Below are 23,352 nucleotides of genomic sequence, written 5' to 3'. Positions count from 1 at the left end.
ATGTGTCCCGTGAAAAAACGTCCGACTGGAACCCTCTAATAACTAAAGTTCCTTGGGTGAATAATGTAAACTCACTACAGTTTTTAGCGCGTTGATAGCTAGTCGACTGACAGATGTAAGTAAGAACTTTACGCTACCTTATATTAAAAAATGGCAACAGCGGAAGATAAATGCCATATAAGAAAGTAGAGAAAAAGAAGAAGCTTATGACTACGGCATCGTCACGGACTACAATGGCGGACGCGCGCACATTTTCAGGACTTATGCAGATCCTAAATACACATGAGCAGGTACCAGAAGGTAAGAAAAGTTGGTTTTGAATAATATTGCGAAACAAAACACAAGGTAATATTCTGCCAATAGGTGCCATTTTGCGGTCCTTATACAAACACCATAATAATACTTGTATGTTTAATGTGCCGATAATCCATCAAGCGGTGCGGCTTCAGTCGTACTAAAGACATTTTGACAGATTTTTGAGCACCGTGTGTAGGGATGTCCCGATCCGATATTTGGATCGGATCGGCTGCCGATATTTGCCAAATAATGCGTATCGGCAAGGCATGGGAAAATGCCGATCCAGATCCAGTTTAAAAAAAACCACCTCCGGTCCGTGTTTTCCAACGCACGGATTTAAATAATACATTCCACTTTTCTGCTCCCCCCTAATTTCCGTTCCGCATTTTCCAGCACACCTTCAACACATCCACAGGACTGTGGATTCTCACGCAGTTGCTTTTAGCTGCTGGCATTACACGACAGGCTCTTCTCACTCTTTCCAGTTTCTCCCTCTCACAGACAGCAAGCGCCCCTTCCTGCACACGTCACATACTGTCACCTCACACGTCACATACGTATACGTCCTCCCCGAGCAGAGAGGTAGCAGCATGGCTAACGTTAGCTGTGATGCTAGCGCAGCTGTGCGAGCAAGTTCCCTCTGAGGTGCGCACCTGTGCAATTGCGCACGGCAAATCTATGCCACGTACAAAATCAAATAAAAAAATAAGCGCATAACAATTTTCGACACACGGACACGACAGAGAAAACAGTTTTCGTCATCATTGTTCAAATATTGTAATGTCTGTCGAGACGCTTATCTCCATTTGGTGCCACACGTCCACACCATCAAAATGCAGAGGCAAACATTTCCAGATCAACACCGTATGAAAAAAATAGTGATTTTTGTGATTTCCTTCTCTGCATGAAAGTTTAAAAGTAGCATATATTAATGCAGTTTTAATGTAGACACATAGAATCATCGAGATATATATCGTGTATCGCGATATGGCCTTAAAATATCGCAATATTAAAAAAAGGCCATATCGCCCAGCCCTAGTTCAATGATGCCATTTCTGTTTGTCATGTATAATTTTGTCTATTTTGTGTTTATCCTTGAATAAACAGGTCAGTTTCTTGTTACCAACCATTGTGTATTATTCAAACTCCCCTAATTCAGCTGGCTAGTTGTTATCAAGAGTACTAAAACCCTTTTCAACATGATTCTGACAACTAAGTAGGCTAAATAGTCATAGTCATTCACATCGACGTCCCACTGGGGTGAGTTTTTCCTTGCCCTTATGTGGGCTTTGTACCGAGGATGTCGTTGTGGCTTGTGCAGCCCTTTGAGACACTTGTGATTTAGGGCTATATAAATAAAGATTGATTGATTGATTGAAATAACTTTAAACTTTAATACATGCTCGGATAGGCCAGTATTGGTCAGTATCGGTATCGGATCGGAAGTGCAAAAACAATATCGGTATCGGATCGGAAGTGCAAAAACTTGGATCGGGACATCCCTAACCGTGTGTAATGTTCTATCTTTTTAATGGAACATTTAAAGTTTTGGTGTCTGCTGGCGTCATTGCAGTTTACACGTACCTCTAATGTATTACTGCCATCTACTGGTCAAACTTATCATTACACCATGTACCAAATATAATTGCTTCGAGGTCGGTAAGCACAACCAGAATTATGCCGTACATTAGTTATAAGGCGCACTGTCGATTTTTGAGAAAATGAAAGGATTTGAAGTGCGCCTTATAGTCTGAAAAATACGGTAATTTGCTCATTTGCAAGGGCCAAAATCTGCATTTTTGGAAATACAGTATATGAGAAACACTGGCTCATTTCCTTGGTGGCGACAACTCAGCGCTCACATACCAAGAATCGACGCGGCTCGCTAAGAAAATATGTTTTGTACAGTATTCAGTACTGACAATACTGGGGGGAAAACGGGTATTTTTTTTGAGTGTTGCTATCAATGTACCGTATTTTCCGCACTATAAGGCGCACCTAAAAACCACAATTTTTCTCAAAAGCTGACAGTGCGCCTTATAACCCGGTGCGCTTTATTACGATTCATTTTCATAAAGTTTCGGTCTCGCAACTTCGGTAAACAGCCGCCATCTTTTTTCCCGGTAGAACAGGAAGCGCTTCTTCTTCTACGCAAGCAACCGCCAAGGAAAGCACCCGCCCCCATAGAACAGGAAGCGCTTCTTCTTCTACTGTAAGCAACCACCCGCCCCCGGAAGAAGAAGAAAAAACGCGCGGATATCACCGTACGTTTCATTTCCTGTTTACATCTGTAAAGACCACAAAATGGCTCCTACTAAGCGATCCGGTTCATAAAAAGACGCAATCTCTCCATCCGCACACGGATTACTACCGTATTTCACAGCTGATATTCCTGTGAACCGCACTGTGGAACGGGAGCACGTACGGTGAATATTCGCACCACAGGGAATGAGAAGTCATCCTTCACTGTGGTTCTAGCTTGCCATGCTAATGAAACTTCCACCCATGGTGATATTCAAAAGGAAGACCTTGCCAAAAGAGACCTTTCCAGCCGGCGTCATCATAAAAGCTAACTCGAAGGGATGGATGGATGAAGAAAAGATGAGCGAGTGGTTAAGGGAAGTTTACGCGAAGAGGCCGGGTGGCTTTTTTCACACAGCTCCGAAGGCGAACACACCTTCACTAAGACGGGCAGATAGCGCCGGTCGACATACGCCAACATCTGCCAGTGGATCGTAAATGCCTGGGCAGATAGTTTCGGTCACAACTGTGGTCCGAGCTTTCCGGAAGGCAGGATTCACAGAACTGCTGCACAACAACAGCGACACTGAATCCGATGACTTCGACGAGGCGGAGCCGGCCATTTTTGGATCCCACGCTTGCGCAACTTTTCAATTCGGACACCGAAGACGAAGAATTCGAAGGATTTACGAATGAAGAATAACTTCAGAAGGTGAGCGCTATGTTTATTTTGTGTGTTGTGACATTAACGTTCGAGCAACATTATGTTGCTATTTATTGCTCTACACCATTTTGAATTTTACTATGTTTGTGATTGCACATTTGCGTACATTTTGGGACAGAGTTGTTAGAACGCTGGTTTTCAATATATTATTAAAGTTTGACTGAACTATCTGACTGTTTTTTTGACATTCACTTTAGCGCAGCGTTTTTTTGACATTCACTTTAGCGCAGCGTAGGCGCGGCTTATAGTCCGGGGCGGCTTATTGGTGGACAAAATTATGAAATATGTAATTCATAGAAGGTGCGGCTAATAATCCGGTGCGCCTTATAGTGCGGAAAATACGGTATTGGTTCTTTTGACAACCCCGGTATGAGTTTAAAGATGTCAGTCTAGACCTATTGGGACGTTGGGTGGTCCATCCACAGCGCACATGCAGCTCACCCGCGTTGCTTAGTTTTTTTTCACCCCTGGGAGGAAGCCCTGTGTTTTTGTGGCCGTATCAACAAAGTAACCTGAAGTGGCAATAAAACAATTCAGGCGTGAGGAAGAAGGAAACATCCAGCAGACCGCCCATGTTCTCGTAACGGACTGGCTCCACATCAAACGGCCTGGAGGTTCTAATCGAACGCATTGTGAAACATTACATGACTTAATGCCGGTCTTTGCGTCTCATAAACCGTGTCTGCTCTGGCACCCGGTCAAGAAACGTCGCACTGGAACAAGCGATGAGTGGAATTCATCATCGGGATTGGAGTGCAAAGTGGAGACTTTCATTTGCCCTCACGATCAGTGTAAAGATCACCCCCCCCGCCCTCATTCCTCCCCTCCCTGCGTGCACGACTTGCGTCAGCTTTGCTTTGCAACAAAATTATCTGAGATCTTTATTTCATGTGTGCAAACGGATCGCCTTTGAAGGCCGAGCCCGACTTCTCTCTCTCTCTCCCTCATATCATCGCGATCTATCTTGGCTCCATCTCAGGGCGGCGTGTTAAGGAGCACTCCGGAGCGGGTAGCGCAAAAAGGCCCGACTCTCGGGTGTCGAATGACGGCAGGTCCTTCGCCTCTTTTTGTTTTGGTGACATCAATTGGCGGAGGATGGCCGCTGTTTCTGGTCCCAGAGGTTTGTGCCTTTGAAACTGCCTCTTGTGTGTCTCAGCTTACTCTCTGGGATGGCGGAAGGGGAGTGGTATTTCCTCTCTGGAGGTGTTCCTTTAAAGTAACATGACTCCAAGACGTTAATTTGCAGTTTTTGTGTTGTTGTTTTACTTGTTTTTTTTACTTTGGGGGCACATCTGGACAAGATCTTTTTGCAATTCCAATGCTCTACAGCTGGTTTCTCCATTCTCCATTCTCCTGAGAACCAGCTTTGTTTGTGGTCTATATCTTTTGTTTAAAGGGGAACATTATCACCAGACCTATGTAAGCGTCAATATATACCGTATTTTCCGCACCATAAGGCGCCCTGGGTTAAAAGCCGCGCCTTCAATGAACGGCATATTTCAAAACTTTGTCCACCAATAAGCCGCCCCGTGTTGTAAGCCGCATCTAACTGCGCTAAAGGAATGTCAAAAAAAACAGTCAGATCGGTCAGTCAAACTTTAATAATATATTAAAAACCAGCGTTCTAACAACTCTGTTCACTCCCAAAATGTACGCAAATGTGCAATCACAAACATACGTATATCAACATGGACAGAGCTGCGTGAAAAAAGCCACCCGGCCTCTTCGCGTAAACTTAAACTTACCTTAACCACTCGCTCATCTTTTCTTCATCCATCCCTTCGAGTTAGCTTTTATGATGACGCCGGCTGGAAAGGTCTCTTTTGGCAAGGTCTTCCTTTTGAATATCACCATGGGTGGAAGTTTCTGGCCATTAGCATGGCAAGCTAGAACCACAGTGAAGGATGACTTCTCATTCCCTGTGGTGCGAATATTCACCGTACGTGCTCCCGTTCCACAGTGCGGTTCACAGGAATATCAGTTGCTGTGAAATACGGTAGTAATCCGTGTGCGGATGGAGAGATTGCGTCTTTTCATGAACCGGATCCTTGTCGCTTAGTAGGAGCCATTTTGTGGTCTTTACAGATGTAAACAGGAAATGAAACGTACGGTGATATCCGCGCGTTTTTTCTTCTTCTTCCGGGGGCGGGTGGTTGCTTACAGTAGAAGAAGAAGCGCTTCCTGTTCTATGGGGGCGGGTGCTTACCTTGGCGGTTGCTTGCGTAGAAGAAGAAGCGCTTCCTGTTCTACCGGGAAAAAAGATGGCGGCTGTTTACCTAAGTTGCGAGATCGAAACTTTATGAAAATGAATCTTAATATTTATCCATATATAAAGCGCACCGGGTTAAAAGCCGCACTGTCAGCTTTTGAGTAAATTTGTGGTTTTTAGGTGCGGCTAATGGTGCGGAAAATACGGTACCTTGATGTTGCAGAAAAAAGACCATATGTTTTTTTAACCGATTTCCGAACTCTAAATGGGTGAATTTTGGCGAATTAAACGCCTTTCTATTATTCGCTCTCGGGGCGACATCGGGAAGCAATCCGCCATTTTCTCACTTTTAATGTCGGAGGGTGTAACAACACGAACAGGGACGGATTCAAGTTGCACCAGTGGCTCAAAGATGCGAAAGTGGCAAGAAATTGGACGAAATTTGTTCAAAATACGAGGCTGTGGGGAAAGCCGACAAAATGGTCAGTCGTTTGTTCCGCACACTTTACCGACGAAAGCTATGCTACGACAGAGATGGCAAGAATGTGTGGATATCCTGCGACACTCAAAGCAGATGCTGACATCAACTCCAAAACTGGACAGATCAGCTTTCAGGAAAAGAGAGCGGATGAGGGTATGTCTACAGAATATATTAATTAATGAAAACTTTATTCATTACTCGCGGTTTTACGTAAATTATTATACATAAACTGTGTTTACCAAAAATTTAGCTTAAAAACATGTATTTTTTTCAATCATTCGAGTACATTCGGGTAGTCTTGTGTAATGCAGTATTTTGTGTCTATTTAGGTATGGTTAACCTGAGTGCTGAAATCGTGGAAAAATATATGTTCTTGAAATGGGCTGTCTGCACTCTCAAAGTGCATGTTGTTGCCAAATGTATTTCACATTCTGTAAACCTAGTTCATAGTTGTTAGTTTCCTTTAATGCCAAACAAACACATACCAATCGTTGGTTAGAAGGCGATCGCCGAATTCGTCCTCGCTTTCTCCTGTGTCGATTTCGTCGGTTTCGCTTGCATACAGTTCAAACCGATATGGCTCAATAGCTTCAGTTTCTTCTTCAATTTCGTTTTCGCTACCTGCCTCCACACTACAACCATCCGTTTCAATACATGCGTAATCTGTTGAATCGCTTAAGCCGCTGAAATCCGAGTCTGAATCCGAGCTAATGTCGCTATACCTTGCTGTTCTATCCGCCATGTTTGTTTGTATTGGCATCACTGTGTGACGTCACAGGAAAATGGACGGGTGTATATAACGATGGTTAAAATCAGGCACTTTGAAGCTTTTTTTAGGGATATTGCGTGATGGGTAAAATTTTGAAAAAAACTTTGAAAAATAAAATAAGCCACTGGGAACTGATTTTTAATGGTTTTAACCCTTCTGAAATTGTGATAATGTTCCCCTTTAACACATTAATAGAAAAAATAGCCCTGGTATCTACTGTATGTTCACTGCAGAGGACGCTGACTCTCAGGAGAATACACATTTACTAAAAATGTAATTTTTACATGACTGTAAATGACATTTGTGGCACCGCCTATGGGGTGGGATTACATTTTTTGGGAAAAACGCTCAAGATGGACTAAAATCTATATAGCGATTATACAGTAAAGGCCAAAAGTTTGGACACACTCATTCAATGAGTTTTCTTTATTTTTATGACTATTTACATTGTAGATTGTCACTGAAGGCATCAAAAATGTGAATGAACACATGTGGAGTTATGTACTTAACAAAAAATGGTGAAATAACTGAAATCATATTCTAGTTTCTTCAAAATAGCCATCCTTTGCACTGATTACTGCTTTGCACACTCTTGGCATTCTCTCCATGAGCTTCAAGCACACCTGGGAAGTGAAAACCATTTCAGGTGACTACCTCTTGAAGCTCATCGAGAGAATGCCAAGAGTGTGCAAAGCAGTAATCAGAGCAAAGGGTGGCTATTTTGAAGAAATTAGAATATTAAACATGTTTTCAGTTATTTCACCTTTTTTTTTGTTAATAAGTACGTGTTTTTTCAGGGAAACCTGACAATGAATCGAGGCCGGAGGACCTCACGCATCTCAAACACAAGAGATGAAACCCGTAGTCTGATTTGAACCAAATATGTGTTTTTTTAACAGACTTTGCATTCTGAAATTATTCACCGGTATAAAACTGACTCCGTAGACGAAATATAATTAGAGATGTCCAATAATATCGGCAGCCCGATATTATCGATAAATGCTTTAAAATGTAATATCGGAAATTATCGGTATCGGTTTCAAAAAGTACAATTTATGACTTTTTAAAACGCCGCTGTACGGAGTGGTACACGGACGTAGGGAGAAGTACAGAGCGCCAATAAACCATAAAGGCACTGTCTTTACGTGTCGGCCCAGTCACATAATATCTACGGCTTTTCACACGCACAAGTGAATGCCATGCATACTTGGTCAACAGCCATACAGGTCACACTGAGGGTAGCCGTATAAACAACTTTAACACTGTTACAAATATGCGCCACACCGTGAACTCACACCAAACAAGAATGACAAACACATTTCGGGAGAACAGCCGCACCGTAACACAACATAAACACAACAGAACAAATACCCAGAACCCCTTGCAGCACTAACTCTTCCGGGACGCTACAATATACACCCCCCGCTACCCACCTTAGCGAGCTGGTGCCAGTCCATCCATGAGTTTATCAAAGTGCGGCTATCAATCACGGTTTTTCCATAATTAGGGACTGCAATGTCCCTTTGGGACAGAGGACCCTATTGTATTTTGTGCGTTTTATTATTATTATTATTCCGCCGCCTCTTTGAGCTCTAATTTGACCCCCTTAACATGCTTCAAAACTCACCATATTTAACACACATCAGGACTGGCGAAAATTGCCATCTAATAAAAGAACCAAACCCCAAAACTCAAAATTGCGCTCTCGCGCCCCCTAGGAAAAAACACAGACAAAACTGCTTGTAACTTACGGTAGAAACAAAAACCTCTATGTAGGTCTGACTCATACCTAGATTTCATACACTGACATCATTCAGCAAAAATCAACAGGAAGTTGGCAATTCCCCCTTCAAAACAACATTTTAGTAAAAAGAGTCACTTTTGCCTCTTTGAGCTGTAATTTGACCCTCTTAACATGCTTCAAAACTCACCAAACTGGACACACACATCAGGACTGGCAAAAATTGCGATCTAATAAAAAAATCCAACCCCAAAACCCAAAATTGCGCTCTAGCGCCCCGTAGGAAGAAAACACAGACACAACTGCTCCTAGGAGGAAAACTCAGACAAAACTGCCTTAACTTCCAGTAGGAATGTCTTAGAGACATGAAACGAAAATCTCCATGTAGGTCTCACTTAGACTTACATTTCATATATTGACAACCCCCAGCAAAAATCAACAGGAAGTTTGCAATTCCCCCTTCAAAACAAAAGTTTTGTAAAAACCGGTCACCTTTTTTCAAACATTATCTCCTCTTAGCGCGTTTGTCGTGTCGTCTTCAAACTAGCACAGGAGAGAGATTGAACCCTTCTGAATAAAAGTTGAACAAAGAGTTTTAATTACTGTTTCGGTTTGGACTTTATGTGCCGTCAATGTCGGTCCCGTCCATCGCTGCTTGCAGCTTTAATTTAGGTTACATCCCTAGTATCGATCCAATGCCAAGTAGTTTCAGGGGCAGTATTAGCCATACCATTGAAAGCGACCCCTTACATGTTTCATTTTCCTGAATCTCGACAACCTCAGCAGGAAGTTGAGTATTTGGCGACGCACCGCCACTACCCCGACATTCTCCTTTAGCACACAGACGGCGCATTCCTGAAGGTGTTTCCTCGCACCGGTCTTGCAGGAGGCATCCAGACGCAGCCCTTATGGGATTTTTCCTGGGTTTTGACAGAGCGCCAGTAGCCGCCACCACTGCCGATCCAGAGGTCCTGCCTCTACCGGGCCCCTGGCGCTCGATCAGGGGGAGCTGTCGTCGGGGCAGCATAAATTGTCGGCCTGTGTGGCGGCTCGCCGAGGCAGACCGAGAGGCCTTGTGGGACTTTCCCACAATCCCATACAAGTAGACATTACTTGCAATTTAACGTAGGCTTTTTGCTCTCAAACGGGGGATAAAATGCCAGTAAGTCCATGTGTGCGGCGCCAAAGTCATCCGGATGCCAGTGTATGCTCACTGCCCTCCAAACGGCTCTCTAGAAGCCCATCATCATGAAGTAGCATCAGATGCTAAATGTGCAATGTTTGACAATACATGAGATCTGTCATTAAACACCATCCTGTGTCTTTGGCAGCTTGAAATAAATGCACACTTGCCAAACACGACCCAGCGCCAATCCAAGCAGTGAGCCAGTGCTGTAGCGAGGATGTTGTAACGGGGCCGGCACACAAGCTTCTAGGTTACAGTCGGCCATAAATCACTTTCCGTGAACACGCTTAAAACACACAATCCACAAGAAGCTCCGAAGGACCTGGCAGCCGTCGCGAAGCAGAGCGTTTTTAATGCAACCATTTGGCCCGGACATATAACACCACGTCTGGAAAATAGTTTAGTTGGACTGGAGAGGTGTTGCCTCCTGCCCCCAAAGCCTGCAGAAGCTCTGGGAAGTGACACAAGGCTGCAGCTTTCAGGAACGTGGACTGTAGGAGTGAAAGTTATGTAAAAACAGCTCCTTTAAACCTTACTATGCAGTAAGGATGGGCGATACGGACTAAAATGCTGTCTACTGAGATAGGGATATACAGTAGAGATGTCCGATAATGGCTTTTTTGCCGATATTCCGATATTGTCCAACTCTTATTTACCAATTCCGATATCAACCGATACCGATATATACAGTTGTGGAATTAACACATTATTATGCCTAATTTTGTTGTGATGCCCCGCTGGATGCGTTAAACAATGTAACAAGGTTTTCCAAAATAAATCAACTCAAGTTATGGAAAAAAATGCCAACATGGCACTGCCATATTTATTATTGAAGTCACAAAGTGCATTATTTTTTTTAAACATGCCTCAAAACAGCAGCTTGGAATTTGGGACATGTTCTCCCTGAGAGAGCATGAGGAGGTTGAGCTGGGCGGGGTAGGGAGTAGCGGGGGGTGTATATTGTAGCGTCCCGGAATAGTTAGTGCTGCAAGGGGTTCTGGGCATTTGTTCTGTTGAGTTTATGTTGTGTTACGGTGCGGTTGTTCTCCCGAAATGTGTTTGTCATTCTTGTTTGGTGTGGGTTCACAGTGTGGCGCATATTTGTAACAGTGTTAAAGTTGTTTATACGGCCACCCTCAGTGTGACTTGTATGGCTGTTGACCAAGTATGCTTGCATTCACTTGTGTGTGTGAAAAGTCGTAGATATTATGTGACTGGGCTGGCACACAAAGGCAGTGCCTTTAAGGTTTATTGGCGCTCTGTACGTCTCCCTACGTCCGTGTACACAGCGGCGTTTTTAAAAAGTTGTAAATTTTACTTTAATAATTTCTACAACTCTTATTTTTTTTGTGATAGAGTGATTGGAGCACATACTTGTTGGTCACAAAAAACATTCATGAAGTTTGGTTCTTTTATGAATTTTATTATGGGTCTACTGAAAATGTGAGCAAATCTGCTGGGTCAAAAGTATACATACAGCAATGTGAATATTTGGTTACATGTCCCTTGGCAAGTTTCACTGCAATAAGGCGCTTTTGGTAGCCATCCTAAAAATGCTTCTGGTTGAATTTTTGACCACTCCTCTTGACAAAATTGGTGCAGTACAGCTAAATTTGTGGGTTTTCTGACATGGACTTGTTTCTTCAACATTGTCCACACAATTAAGTCAGAACTTTGGGAAGGCCATTCTAAAACCTTAATCCTAGCCTGATTTAGCCATTCCTTTACCACTTTTGACATGTGTTTGGGGTCATTGTCCTGTTGAAACACCCAACTGCGCCTAAGACCCAACCTCCAGGGCTGATGATTTTAGTTTGTCTTGAAGAATTTGGAGGTAATCCTCCTTTTTCATCGTCCCATTTACTCTCTGTAAAGCACCAGTTCCATTGGCAGCAAAACAGGCCCAGAGCATAATACTACCACCACCATGCTTGACGTTAGGTTTGGTGTTCCTGGGATTAAAAGCCTCACCTTTTCTCCTCCAAACATATTGCTGGGTATTGTGGCCCAACTGCTTAATTTTTGTTTAATCTGACCACAGAATTTTCCTCCAGAAGGTCTTATCTTTGTCCATGTGATGTAAGGAAACAAAATGCTTACATTTTCTGAAGCCCACTTGTCTTTGTCCAGTTATGTATTTCGCAGGGAAGGCAAAATGTTCCCAAACAGGAGACTTAAACGACGGAAGAGGGTTTTTAAGCTCTGGCTCCTCCTTCGCACGGTCGCGAGCCACAACTTTGACGAGTTAAAGGCTGGACAACACTGTATTTAGTTGCAAAGTAGACGTGGGAACTCTGTAGGCCTCTCTGTACCATACAGTGCAGGCCAAAAGTTTGGACACCTTCTCATTTCAATGCGTTTTCTTTATTTTCATGACTATTTACATTGTAGATTGTCACTGAAGGCATCAAAACTATGACACCTGTGAAGTGAAAACCATTTCAGGTGACTACCTCTTGAAGCTCGTCGAGAGAATGCCAAGAGTGTGCAAAGCAGTAATCAGAGCAAAGGGTGGCTATTTTGAAAAAACTAGAATACAAAACATGTTTTCAGTTATTCCACCTTTTTTTGTTAAGGACATAACTCCACATGTGTTCATTAATAGTTTTGATGCCTTCAGTGACAATCTACAATGTAAATAGTCATGAAAATAAAGAAAACACATTGAATGAGGAGAAGGTGTGTCCAAACTTTTGGCCTGTGCTGTATTTAAAGAAAATAGTCTTCTTGCTGACAAACTCTTAACATGAATTTTTCTGTTACTAATATCAACATTTCAACCTTTTCTTCTTTCTTTTTTGCTTTCTTTTTTAATTTTTTTATAGTTTTCTTGTTTAATTTAATGTTTTAAATGCGTCACGGGCCATTAAAAAAAGTTTTCCCCCCCATCCCCCCGCCGTTTAGTGGAATGACCACTTACTTGTCTCCATACTTTTGTCGTGTACTTGTTACACTTAAATCAGCTGGCAAGCGTTCAGAAAGTCTTTGTTTCCTCCTAAATCCGTTTGCATTTAGAGACTTTGGGACTGTGCAAGAGAGGAAGAGGAAGTATGAGTGCGCCAATCCGTGTGTTTGTTTGTGTGTAAAAGCAACAAAAGCCGAGGATATTTTCCCCTTTTTAACGCGGACCAGAACAAATCCAGCAGTCCCACTAGCATACTAATAACGTGGCTTCCATCCATCACCACAGACAACAAGCAATTAGCGCATTCCTTCTTTGCTGTTTCTCATGTTCCTGGCTAACCCCGCTGTCATTTTGCACCATTTATCACTGGAAAATGAAAATGACAAAAAAACAACATCCAAGCAGCTCCATCACTTTGTGGCTTTTTTCATGTTTTATGTTTGTATCAATTCATTCAATCATCAGACACTCATCAGTTTTTGCCAAATCTTATCTATTAACTTTACTTCTCTGGACGTATTAGAATATTAGTAGCCTGATACGTGTCAAACACAGTAAGTGAACAAACTATCAGAAATAGCTTAGACTTGGAAAAGTTTTAGTATTTAATTAAGCTCTGTTTCTTCCTATTACTTTTCAGATATGTACAATTTAGAACAGAATACTTTCTCCCCCACTTTAGGAAAAAAAGAGTGTAAAATACAAATAGTTTGTAGTAGCATTGGCAAATTTGAAATGGGACTATCAGACTATGTACCGTATTTTTCGGACGCAGTTTTTTTCATAGTTTGGCCAGGCTCCAGTGCGATTTATACATGGTTTTTTTCCTTCTTTATTATGCATTTTCGGCAGGTGCGACTTATACTACGAAAAATACGGTACTTTACTTTTACTATTTTTACATGTACCATGTTTTCCGGACCATAGGGCGCACCGGATTATAAGGTGCACTGCCGATGGGTGGGTCCAGTCAGGTTTATTTTCTTACAAAAGGCGCACCGGAATATAGGACGCATTAAAGGCGTCTTTTTTTTTTTTTCTAAATTGAAAACACTTCCTTTGGGTCTACATAACATAATAATTTATGTTGTATTTTTCCATTGTATAATGTCTGTTATTGCATGTATTCTTTGCATTTTTATTTTGTATGCTCCTATATGGACCCCAGGAAGACTAGCAGTAGCCTTGGCGTCAGCTAATGGGGATCCATTCAATAAACAATAAACAATAAACAATAACATATAATGGTAGTTCTTTGGTCAAAATGTTGCATAGATTAAGTTTTACAGACCATCTTCATGTCGCTTTCTGACAGTCGTTTCAGGATGCCCCGTTTTGTGGGCGGTCTTATTTACGTGGCTCACCTTTGGCAGCGTCTTCTCCCCGTCATCTTTGTTGTAGCGGTGTAGTGTGCAAGGACGGGAGTGGAAGAAGTGTCAAAAGATGGAGCTAACTGTTTTAATGACATTCAGACTTTACTTAAATCAATAACACGGCTCACTAGTGCAACAACAAGGCCGGAAATGGGTCCCGTGAAAAAACGTCCGACCGGAACTTTCTAATAAGTAAAGTTCTTTGGTTGAATAATGTAAACTCACTACACCGGTATGTTTTAGCGCTTTCATGGCGAGTTTACTGACAGATATAAGTAAGAACTTTACACTGCTTTATATTAGAAATGGCAACCACAGAGGATGAATGTCCCATAACAAGAATATAGAGAAAAAGAAGAAGCTTATCGACTACAAAGGCGGAAGCGCGCAAATTTTCAGGACTTATGCAGATCCCAAATACAGATCAGCAGGTACCAGAAGGTAAGAAAAGTTGCTTTTGCATAATATTGCGAAACAAAACGCCAGATAATGTCTTACCTTATACACACACCATAATAATACTCGTATGTAGAAGCACAGTACAATCCATCAAGCGGTGCGGCTTCATAGCTTACCAAAGTCGTACTAAAACATTTTGATAGATTTTTGAGCGTATCTCTTGTGTGACTGCCATCTACTGGTCGCACTTATCATTTCACCATGAACCAAATAAAATAGCTTTGAGGTCGGTAAGCACAACCAAAATTATTCCGTACATTAAGTGCAATGGGTTATAAGGCGCACTGTCGAGTTTTGAGAAAATTAAAGGATTTTAAGTGCGTTTTACAGTCCGAAAAATATGGTAGTTCCCGGAAATATTAGGCAAAATCAATGGATCAGTGGAGTGACCAACAAAACTGCCAACAGGCACGCATTTTTAATTTAAAATACGCTATTCTGCCATTTTATTTTACGTGCTTGAAGTTACGCATGTTTCTATTATTTGTATTCTCCCATCCAGCCTAAGTCAGGCAAAAGTGCTGAAGTCTAGAATGAAGGCGGGCTCATTGCAAATGAGGCGGACTTTGCCGTGACGTCTTATGTTTTGGCCGTGTGAAGATTTTGGAGCACAGAGTTTTACCAACACCTGTGAATGTCATTGAAATCATGAACAAGATAACACTTAAATCTTTGAAAAGGCCATAGCAATCCAGGCAGTGCTTGTCAGGTGATGTAGTGTGTGTGTGTGTGTGCACACTACATCAGCTTCTTCTTCTTCTTTAACTCCAAACTAGTGCTGTCAAACAATTATTTTTTTCATCAGATTAATCACACTTTTAAATTGTGATTAATCACAGTAAATTACTTCTTTAAATTACTAATTTAAAAGAACTTAAAAAGACCCCATTATTTTGACACAAATGCAATTGTATTGTCAGAATGTCTGTTTTTAAATTGCATTTTTTGAATGTTTCACTCAAATGCACATTATGTATTTGCTGAAAAAGTCCCATCGAGGTGTATTTTAAAGCCAAATTTGTCACAGAGCACACCAGTCGAAGTCTCCTCACTCATTTTTGCACGGACATATGCATTGACCTGAATACTGGCGGTATAACTACCCACGCCACCTGTCACGTAACCATCCACAGTTAAGATAAAGGAGCATGTTGCGGGCAACATTAATCCATTGATTAAGCTACTAAAACGTGACTAATTCCCTTTTTGTGATTCATCGCATAAGTAAAAGGTAGGCAAACAAAACAAAAATTCTGAGTATTCAAACTCCTGTTACTCATTCAGTACGTGTCCGTGCGCTAAATTAGTCCGATTTCCCAAATAGGTCTGCATTAAATAAGCCTCCTACAACCCATGGAAGCAACTTATTCTGGTCGTGTTTGTTTTTTTTAAAAGTTGGACTAACACACCTGGATTATGGCATTGAATACCAGATCTCTCTCATGTTGCGCGGAATATAACCCGGAAGCAGATACTATTAATAAAAACATAACAATTGTAATAAAGAGGAGACTGTTTATTTGGTTCACTAATTTAAAAGCCTACTGAAATGCGATTTTCTTATTTAAACGGGGATAGCAGGTCCATTCTATGTGTCATACTTGATCATTTCGCGATATTGCCATATTTTTGCTGAAAGGATTTAGTAAAGAACATCGACGATAAAGTTCGCAACTTTTGGTCGCTGATAAAAAAGCCTTGCCTGTACCGGAAGTAGCAGACGATATGCGCGTGACGTCACAGGTTGTGGAGCTCCTCACATCTGCACATTGTTTACAATCATGGCCACCAGCAGCGAGAGCGATTCGGACTGAGAAAGCGACGATTTCCCCATTAATTGGAGCGAGGATGAAAGATTTGTGGATGAGGAAAGTGAGAGTGAAGGACTAGAGGGCAGTGGGAGCGATTCAGATAGGGAAGATGCTGTGAGAGGCGGGTGGGACCTGATATTCAGCTGGGAATGACTAAAACAGTAAATAAACACAAGACATATATATACTCTATTAGCCACAACACAACCAGACTTATATTGAATATGCCACAAATTAATCCCGCATAACAAACACCTCCCCCCTTCCGTCCATATAACCCGCCAATACAACTCAAACACCTGCACAACACACTCAATACCACAGCCCAAAGTACCGTTCACCTCCCCAAAGTTCATACAGCACATATATTTCCCCAAAGTTACGTACGTGACATGCACATAGCGGCACGCACGTACGGGCAAGCGATCAAATGTTTGGAAGCCGCAGCTGCATGCGTACTCGCGGTATCGCGTCTGCGCATCCAACTCAAAGTCCTCCTGGTAAGAGTCTCTGTTGTCCCAGTTCTCCACAGGCCAATGGTAAAGCTTGACTGTCATCTTCTGGGAATGTAAACAATGAAACACCGGCTGTGTTTGTGTTGCTGCAGTCGGCCGCAATACACCGCTTCCCACCTACAGCTTTCTTCTTTGCTGTCTCCATTGTTCATTGAATAAATTGCAAAAGATTCACCAACACAGATATCCAGAATACTGTGGAATTTTGCGATGAAAACAGACGACTTAATAGCTGGCCACCATGCTGTCCCAAAATGTCCTCCACAATCCGTGACGTCACGCGCTGACGTCATCATACCGAGACGTTTTCAGCAGGATATTTTGCGCGAAATTTAAAATTGCACTTCAGTAAGCTAACCCGGCCGTATTGGCATGTGTTGCAATGTTAAGATTTCATCATTGATATATAAACTATCAGACTGCGTGGTCGGTAGTAGTGGGTTTCAGTAGGCCTTTAAACAGAACATTTTGAAGTGCATTGATGGTAGTAAAAAAGAAACAGATTTATTTAGGAAGGTAGCTAAGGAAATGTAAAATTGCGGCTTAATTCGGACTCAAATAGGAATGAGATGAAATAGAATGAAGCAGGCATATTAATAATGTATACACAAACTTCTTCACGAACTCCAAACTGATTGACAATAACGCTATATTCCACGCAACTGGCAAGATAGTACAGAACACTACGCAACCTTAACTTTTGTTTCCATTATTCTCCGTTCGAAAATTCCTTAGAAAGAACCCTCCTGCCGGTGTTTCTTTGTTTCGGTTACAGTCTTGGTAGTAGCGTCATGTTCGTAGCGCAATCCAAGATCATTTCTTGATACTGTCCGCCATTTAACATCCGCATAGCCATTAGAGACGTAATATTTGTAATCGGTGCCAATATTACAGCGGACATTACTTAAAAGAATTAATTGGTAAGGATCTACATATACCTAGTGTGACGTCATAGGTCAACTGGAAAAGTTAAAGTTAAAGTACCACTAGGTGTGGTGAAATTGTCCTCTGCATTTGACCTGTCCTCCCCTTGTTCCACCCCCTGGGAGGTGAGGGGAGCAGTGAGCAGCAGCGGTGGCCGCACTCATGAATCATTTTGGTGATTTAACCCCCAATTCCAACCCTTGATGCTGAGTGCCAAGCAGAGAGCGTTTTTATAGTCTTTGGTATGACTCGGCCGAGGTTTGAACTCAAGACCTACCGATCTCAGGGCGGACACTCTAACCAAACCATTTATCCACGCTAAAAGGAAATAAGCGCTCCACAGTGTACGGGAGGCACACGGCGTATGACTAATAGTCGCATTAGAGAGAGTGCATGGACACTTGGACTTCGCACATAGGTGTGAAAATACAAAAAAAACCCGAACTATTTGAGAAATCAGACTAATTTAGTGACTTGTCAGTAGTAGGGTTGGGCCATACTGCAACTTTTGTCATGGAGCCCAAGTAAATACAGTACCAGTGTTATTTTTTTACTTTAACATGTTAACACTATTAACTAGATCAGTGGTTCTTAACCTGGGTTCGATCGAACCCTAGGGGTTCGGTGAGTCGGGCTCAGGGGTTCGGCGGAGGTCAAGACACACCCAAATCATCGTGTAAATAAAAATTTCTCCCTATTGGCGTATTACGGATACGACAACAGCAGAAGTCAGACTGATTTGCAGGTGTGTAATTTGTTGTGAGTTTATGCACTGTGTTGGTTTTGTTCTTTGAACAAGGTGATGTTCATGCACGCTTCATTTTGTGCACCAGTAAAAAAAACATGGTAACACTTTAGTATGGGGAACATATTCACCATTAATTAGTTGCTTATTAACATGCAAATTAGTAACATAATGGCTCTTAACTAGTCATTATAAAGTACTTATTAATGCCTTATTCGGCATGGCCTTATTATATTCCTAACCCTCTAACCCTGGCCCTAACCCTCTAACCCTAACCAAATAACTCTAAATTAAGTCTTTGTTACTTAGAATATGTTCCCCATACTAAAGTGTTACCAAAAACATATAACTTTGTCTTGAATTTGAAAAAAAAAAACCATTTTATTTTTCACTAAAGAAGCGTTCGGTGAATGCACATATGAAACTGGTGGGGTTCGGTACCTCCAACAAGGTTAAGAACCACTGAACGAGATCCACTATGGACTGGACTCACAATATTATGCTAGATCTACTCGACGTCCATTGCACCGGTCGCCAAGGGGGCAGGGGAGTCCCCTCCAAGGTTTCTCATTGTCATCCCATTGGGTTGAGTTTTTTTCTTGCCCTGATGTGGGATCTGAGCCGAGGATGTTGTTGTGGCTTGTGCAGCCCTTTGAGACACTTATGATTTAGGGCTATATAAGTAAACTTTGATTAGTTGATTGATTGATGTTTTAAGCTAATTTAATGATTTTGTTAATTTTGTTAATTTTGTTGATCAAAATTAGAATTAACTTTTTTGCCAAACAGCCCAAAGTTACGCCTCTCCTCCAAATAGTTCAATAACAGCTTTACATTTATTCGGGTATCATTTTTTATAGGCGTTTTAGCCACCCGCTCCCAAAAAAATCCCATAATTTATAGGGTTAAAATTAGAGATGTCCGATAATATCGGACTGCCGATATTATCGGCCGATAAATGGTTTAAAATGGGATGTCGGAAATTATCGGTATCTGTTTCAAAAAGTCAAATTCATGCCTTTTTAAAATCAAGGTTCAAGGTTCAAGGTTCAAGGTTCAACTTTATTGTCCCCGCGGGGAAATTTGTCTTGGGCACAGTGCATCATTGCTTTCTTAACATACCCAAAAACAACAGAACAAAAACACAAGCACAGACACAACCACAACCATACAACTAACATTTAAACATCAGAACATGGAGCTTGATAGACATAGGTGGCACTTTGATGTAGGCATACAATCTACAGTATGGAGATAAAGATAAAGTACCAATGCCGCTGTGTACACGGACGTAGGGAGAAGTACAGAGCGCCAATAATCCTTAAAGGCACTGCCTTTGCGTACCGGCCCAATCACATAATATCTACGGCTTTTCACACACACAAGTGAATGCAAGGCAAACTTGGTCAACAGCCATACAGGTCACACTGAGGGAGGCCGTATAAACAACTTTAACACCGTTACAAATATGCGCCACACTGTGAACCCACACCAAACAAGAATGACAAACACATATCGGGAGAACATCCGCACCGTAACACAACATAAACACAACAGAACAAATACCCAGAACCCCTTGCAGCACTAACTCTTCCGGGACGCTACAATATACAGCCCCCGGGACGCTACAATATACAGCCCCCGCTACCCCGCCCACCTCAACCTCCTCATGCTCTCTCAGGGAGAGCATGTCCCAAATTCCAAGCTGCTGTTTTGAGGCATGTTAAAAAAAATAATGCACTTTGTGACTTCAATAATAAATATGGCAGTGCCATGTTGGCATTTTTTTCCATAACTTGAGTTGATTTATTTTGGAAAACCTTGTTACATTGTTTAATGCATCCAGCGGGGCATCACAACAAAATTAGGCATAATAATGTGTTAATTCCACGACTGTATATATCGGTATCTGTTGATATCGGAATCGGTAATTAAGAGTTGAACAATATCGGGATATCGGCAAAAAAGCCATTATCGGACATCGCTAGTTAAAATGCTAAATAGTGCTTTAGGAGTATGGTTATATGCTTATTCCAGTTAAATGAATGATTGTCATCTCATCAAAAGCCCACTTTAAGACATTGTTACAGATGTATTTTGCTTTATGTCACACTGTAGCTGTCCATATCCAATGAATTCCAGTCGTGAGGAAGCCCTCTTACATTGACCGTGAAGCAACCTCCTCCTTTGCATTTATTGACTGGATTTCACTTTCATGGTTTTGACATCTTGCGAGAGTTACAGCCAGTCAGGGCCAGCAGGTTGCAGTGTTCTCCTGCTAGGACCACCCACGCTGACCACACAGCAAGCAACTACGGAGGGTGGCCTGGAGCATTTGTGACCTTCTACCTCTGTGGATTACTGAGAAACCTCCTCTTCAATGAGTTGCACCTTCGACTGCCACCCACACCCATTTAGACATATTGGTAGACCATGTCAGAAGTTCTTTAAGAGTCCAGGAAGATGGATAGGAATGGTCTTGTCGGGGGTCTGTCTTTGATATGCGTTGGTATGTTATAGGGCTGGGTAAAAACTGTATCACGATATAAGTGTTTTATAGGTCATTATCGATCATTATTGATACTTTGACCTATTAAAAATAAAGACCAGGAGAAAACGATATTAAATGTGAACATTTTATACTTAAAATGTAAACTTCCTCTGATTGTAATCCCCTCAACTATCAAGGCAGAAAGGGAAGGAAATTGAATACCGGCTTGCATTTTTTCAAATCTATTATGTGTCTATTGCGATATATGTTGATATCGTTTTATCGCCCATAGTATGTTATGATACGGTCGTAGTGGTGAGCTGAAGCTTGGCACATTTCAGTCTGTTGATTGGTTAATAGGAAAATATTACTTCAACGTCGGCAATGGTATGTTAAGAATTAGGTAACGTGGAACTTAATTGGTCCGTAAATTGAAAAGTTTGTATATTAAGCACATTTTTCCATAAGAAACAATGTCAATCTCATTGTACCTGTGTATAGTGATAATAAAATGCATTCTATTCTATTCTAACATGAATAATACACTCCAGTCTGGATAAAAGTCCATATTTTGGTAAAGGTTTGTACACTTTGAACATTTTGAAGATCAACTTTCTATTTCTAACAAAGTCAGAACAACAATCGGCTGAACTGTCCTCATTTACAGCCGCCCTGCCGACATGCACACGCGCTGTCACTATGGTGAACTTTGTATGAAATCATAACATTTCTTAACTTCAACAGCCAGGTTGCTGCAATGATTCGGGGTAAAAAATAAAATCTGCTTTACCTTCTTGGTTAATCTTCTTGGAAGAGGGAGGAGGCAGTGTCCACAACGCTGTGGATGCTTCCTGAATGTTTCAAAACACACCTCGCTTGCCCATTGCTTTTTTTGGACTCATATTGAGCTAGCAAAACTAGAAAAACGCTAAAAAAAACTGTAAAAAGCACCGGAGATGGATCAGCCCACCCGCAATGGTGAGATCACAGGTGTCGAACTAAAGGCCCGTGGGCCAGATGTGGCCGGCCACTTCATTTTATTTGGCCCTCAAAAGCCTGCAAACAATATGTATCAAAGTACTGTAAATGTTCTTACTAAATGTATTCTTTCTTTAAAAATATATGTACCGTATTTTTCGGAGTATAAGTCGCACCGGAGTATAAGTCGCATTTGCCGAAAATGCATAATAAAGAAGGAAAAAAAACATATATAAATCGCACTGGAGCCCGGCCAAGCTATGAAAAAAACTGCGACTTATAGTCCGAAAAATACGGTACTCAATGTAATTGCAAATTATGTTAACTTAAATATTGTCTATTTATGCAAAAATATATTATCAAACATTCAAACCATTTTTAAATATAAATAAATACTAACAATAATGATTTCAAAGCAAGTTATCCATCAAATTGTGCAATGTAAAAGTAGCAATAGATTTCATGGCAAAATTGTTAAATTTACTGTGTTTTTTACAGCATTTTTTGAAAAACAGTACTTTTTTTTTTTTTTACTGTAATAAAGTGTAGTGACATTTTGTAATTTACAGTAATACACCCAAAAACACAGTTGTTGATTTTCGGTAAAAAAAACAAAAAACAAATTGGAAGCTCAGGTGCCAAAATGTTACTGTAAAATTGCATTTTTTTTTATTTACAGTAAAAAAAAACAAATGTAAATTTTACAGTAAAATTCTGTCAACCGAGCTGCCTTTTTTTTTTTTTTTTTTTTACCATAAAAACAGCAGTACGGTTTTTCCATTTACAGTAATCTACACTAAATTTTGAAGTGAAATTATTACAATTTACCATTTTTTTAAAAATTTTTTTTACATTTTAGTTTAAAAAAAAATATCTACTAATAAAATGCATTAAAAAAATTGTGTAATAATAGTATTCACTGTTAGAAACGGCCCTCTGGGGCCAAACATAACTGCAATGTGGCCCTCAGTGAAAACCACTTTGACACCTCTGGGCTAGATTAAATGTTTGTACATGGAGACAGAGTTCGTACACCAAAGCATATTTTTATTCGGTCTGTGGTTCGTGTATCGACAAGTTCGTACAATGTATCTGATTAATTTGTGATGCCAGGTGGTTATTGTAGACCACACGCCCAGAGATGTCAATTGGATCAATCGTACCACGGCAAACTGAACCGTACTGTACCCCTTGGTGGGAACGTTCTGCTTCTTTGGTGTACTATTTACTCATCTGACACTGTGCAATGGAAACGTAAGACAGATTAGGATTTGAGTACGTGGCCTCTGCATGCCAGTGGATGTGTGCTTGTCGTCCTTTGAATGACGGATGACAGACACGTGGACGACCGAGCCACGGCGTTACATCGTGAAACCGAGCGATCACCCGCTGTGCATTTTGAGCTGCCTGGAAAAGCGCAGCTCTCTTGTAAAAACATCTCTACTGAAATAGCTCTCCTCCTTGCCCCGCTCGCTACTTTTCCCCGACTGCCAGTCTTGTGTT

The 23,352-nt window shown here is 41.3% G+C and overlaps 1 protein-coding gene across 1 annotated transcript in view; it reads left to right on the top strand.

The window, feature by feature from the left end:
• Positions 1–23,352, top strand: part of nkd1 (NKD inhibitor of WNT signaling pathway 1) — a 132,833-nt gene that overhangs the window by 70,493 nt on the left and 38,988 nt on the right. The gene's annotated exons all lie outside the window — the stretch shown is intronic.

Source organism: Nerophis lumbriciformis, linkage group LG06, assembly GCF_033978685.3.
Source record: "Nerophis lumbriciformis linkage group LG06, RoL_Nlum_v2.1, whole genome shotgun sequence".
Classification (NCBI taxonomy): domain Eukaryota; kingdom Metazoa; phylum Chordata; class Actinopteri; order Syngnathiformes; family Syngnathidae; genus Nerophis; species Nerophis lumbriciformis.
Note: the sequence above shows the minus strand (reverse complement) of the source record. Positions and strands in the feature narration are given on the sequence as shown.